Source organism: Petromyzon marinus, chromosome 13 (assembly GCF_048934315.1).
Source record: "Petromyzon marinus isolate PM22_M1 ecotype Great Lakes invasive population chromosome 13, UKy_Petmar_22M1.pri1.0, whole genome shotgun sequence".
In the NCBI taxonomy this organism is placed as follows: domain Eukaryota; kingdom Metazoa; phylum Chordata; class Hyperoartia; order Petromyzontiformes; family Petromyzontidae; genus Petromyzon; species Petromyzon marinus.
Window position 1 is genome coordinate 13,339,748 of NC_133679.1, and position 4,412 is coordinate 13,344,159.

A 4,412-nucleotide genomic window follows, 5' to 3' on the forward strand; every position below is an offset into this window, starting at 1 on the left:
CCCTTCGTTCTTCGGGCGGTTGCACACACGGCAACGCACGGCCCCATTCGGCCTCATAGATCGTCGTTCGGGCCAAGTGCCGCGAGCCTCGTGATGGGGCCTGTGCGTGACCAGCTCGCACCACGCCCAGCATCCATTGTATTTTGTATTTACAGCGTTGTGTTGTGTGCGTGGGTTTTTGGTTTTTACCCAAAACACCACGCGGGTAAATGTACTCATTTGAATCGGAATATTTCGTTATCCTGGAGAAATCTCGATGAGCTATGAAGCTCTTTTTTTTTCACAGGTGTTCAGTAGGGGCGGGTCAGAAAGCTACATCAACAAACAATACGAAAAAAATAAACAATATGAATTCAAAGTACAGGACATGTAAGCAAATCACTAAAAATACATAAATTAAAACTAAACTTTATTTTACCACATCATGGGACCTCCTTTGCCAGTACCAACATATGAGAATAAGTTTTTCCCCTTTTATCTGGCAACAAAACACCAAACTGAAAACCTTTTCCAAGGAATCATGTCTGCATTAACCACAATACTTGTGGTCAGAATGCAAACAAAAAACATACTCTCATAACATATGCATCGTCTTTGAAACTGATTTATTTTACCAGGTAAAGCCCACTGAGCTGTTAGTTCGTTTTTTGACAAGCGACCGGGCCACAAACGATAGCTCAACGAAATGGCTTGTCATGTGGAAATTTATACCAACCAAATAATCCAAACATTTAAGGCTGGGTCAACCTATGGGAGCTCAAGTACAAGTCCAGATACCAATTGCCAAGAATGTGCATGACTGGGGATTGAACACGTGTCACGGATATTGCTTTACCACTCTCCTCCACGCACACAAAGACACGCACACTAACATGCAACAACAGAGATCTCTCGTGTAGTCGTTAACAGGCTGTTGGGGCAAGTGCTGTTAGCGAGGCCGGCATGGCACACAAGGGAGTGGGTTGTTGGCTGCACCACCACCCCCGGCCGCCTTTGTCTCACCAGTGCTCATCCGTGTGCTAAGTGAAGGCTGAGTTAACGTAGGGGAGGCCCAGAACTGATTCAATTATACGCTAATGATCGGGAATCGAACTCGGGTCATCCACTTAGCAGCAGCACGGTGCACTAACCACGACACTACCGCTTCCTTGACACGTACATCCACATGCACACGTACACAAACGCTCACAAACATGTTCAGACTCTCTCGCACACACACACGCACACAGAGAGAGAGAGAGAGGCACACACACACACACACGAGACACAGGCTCTGTGTTTACTACATCAAGTGCTCCGGGCATTCAGAAGGGATCGTTTTGATCTCTATGTGATTCACACGGATCGCCCCCCACCCCCGTCCCCCGCCACTCCTCCACCTGCTCACCCACCCAACTCAGTCTCATCCATCCCGCACATACGCAGCTGCTCCAGGGCCACTTAAGGCTGTGGTCAGCGTCGTGCATCGGAGGCGCCTCTGAGTTTAGCCCTTGTTCTTGGCAAGGCACCGTTCTCAATTCTATCCGTCCAATTTCCCGGGACCTTTTCAAGACCGACTTCACATCAGGGCCCCCTGATTGTGCCCGGCTCTGGATGTTTAAGCGTCAGCTCGGCGGACGCGAAATAATTTGCGGCGCGCGCAGCCGCGCGGCACTGCGCTGGCCGGGTTCACTCACACGCGGGTTCACACACACACACGCGGGTTCACACACACACACGCGGGTTCACACACACACACACGGGGTTCACACACACACACGCGGGTTCACACACACACACACGGGTTCACACACACACACGCGGGTTCATACAGACACGCGGGTTCACACACACGCGGGTTCACACACACACACGCGGGTTCACACACACACACACGGGTTCACACACACACACGCGGGTTCACACACACACACGCGGGTTCACACACACACACACGGGTTCATACACACACACGCGGGTTCATACAGACACGCGGGTTCACTCACACGCGGGTTCACACACACACACACGGGTTCACACAGACACGGGTTCACACACACACACACGGGGTTCACACACACACACACGGGTTCATACACACACACACACGCGGGTTTCACACACACACACACGCGGGTTCACACACACGCGGGTTCACACACACACGCGGGTTCATACACACACACGCGGGTTCATACACACACACGGGGTTCACACACACACACGGGGTTCATACACACACACGGGTTCATACAGACACGGGTTCTCACACACACACGCGGGTTCACACAGACACGCGGGTTCATACACACACACGGGGTTCATACACACACACGGGGTTCTCACACACACACGGGTTCATACACACACACGGGGTTCACACACACACACACGGGGTTCACACACACACACACGGGGTTCACACACACAGACACGCGGGTTCACACACACACGCGGGTTCATACACACACGGGTTCACACACACACACACGGGGTTCACACACACGCGGGTTCACACACACACGCGGGTTCATACACACACACGGGGTTCACACACACACACACGGGGTTCACACACACACACACACACGCGGGTTCTCACACACACACGCGGGTTCTCACACACACACGCGGGTTCATACACACACACACACACACGGGTTCACACACACACACACGGGGTTCACACACACACACACGCGGGTTCACACACACACACACGCGGGTTCATACACACACACACACACGGGGTTCACACACACACACACACACGGGTTCATACACACGCGGGTTCACGCACACACACACGGGGTTCACACGCGGGTTCACACACACACGCGGGTTCACGCACACACACATGCGAGTTCACACACACAGGTTCGCACACACATAGGAGTTCACATACACAGGTTCACACACACACACACACGGCTTCACGCGTTCGTGGGTTCACAAACACACACGGGTTCACACACACACGGGTTCACACACACACGGGTTCACACACACACACGGGTTCACACACACACACACACGCGGGTTCACACACACACGGGGTTCACACACACACACGGGTACACACACACGGGTTCACACACACACACGGGTTCACACACACGCGGGTTCACACACACACACGCGGGTTCACACACACACACGCGGGTTCACACACACACACGGGGTTCACACACACACACACGGGGTTCACACACACACGGGGTTCACACACACACACACGGGTTCACACACACACACGGGGTTCACACACACACAGACGCGGGTTCACACACACACACAAGGGGTTCACACACACACGGGTACACACACACACACGGGTACACACACACACACGCGGGTTCACACACACACACACGGGTACACACACACACACGGGTACACACACACACACGCGGGTACACACACACACACACGGGTTCACACACACACACACGGGGTTCACACACACACGGGGTCCACACACACACACACGGGTTCACACACACGCGGGTTTCACGCACATGGGTGACGCCGCGGCGTTCCGTGTTTCCAAGGCCTCGCTTGCAAAAGTGACCTTTAGTGTTTTTTTCAGGCGTAAAATAAATGAATGGCAATGCGGTACAATTTCAGTTTGTAGAGCATCTGTACGGAGTGAAGCGGTGGTGGGGCAGTTACACTCCGGCTCACGACTAACATTGCCGTGGTGGTGAAGGAGATTGCGGTGGCGAGATGGGGCAACTGCGGTGGCTGAATGTCAAATACCTCTCCAGGTATGCAGGAGCGCATGGGTTCGATCCCGACCCAGGCGCCTGCTGTATATTTGGAGTCTGCATGTTCTCCCCGTGGTCGCGTGAATGTCTCCGGCCTCTTTCGGTTTTTTTCCATCCGCATTTAGAAAACGTGCGTTTAGATGCTTTGGCTGCGATGAATGTCCACGTGATACGCCTCTCCGTTGAGCGTTAATTTTTGGCCAGGTAGCTTCTGAAAAAAACAGCTATACAGCTCGGTGTGCCTGATCTGGTAAAATGTAAAAGTTTGGTTTTAGATCATAACTGGTCTTAGGTACTTCTCGAGGTCGATTTAGCCTTAAAGGAGTAGCCACACCCTACCCCTCCATTCCCCTTCACATGCTGGGACTAACCAGTGAAGTGTGGTCAAGTGTTCCCAATGACCGACATGACATGGGAAAGGGAATTTCGTCCGCAGTTGCTTGACGAGGAGACTTTTAGCGCAATAAATTACAGTGCTTAGAATAAACCACATCTCAAGTGGGACAAATGCATCATGCTGAGAAAGAAGGCCTCGTTACTGAAACACAGGCAAGCCTCTTATAGCGGCCGCCCCATATAACGCGGATCAGTCCCCCATATATGGAAGTGGGCCTGGCACCTCCTGTAGGGGCGCTGTCTCTGCCCATATATGGTCTTTGTGGAACG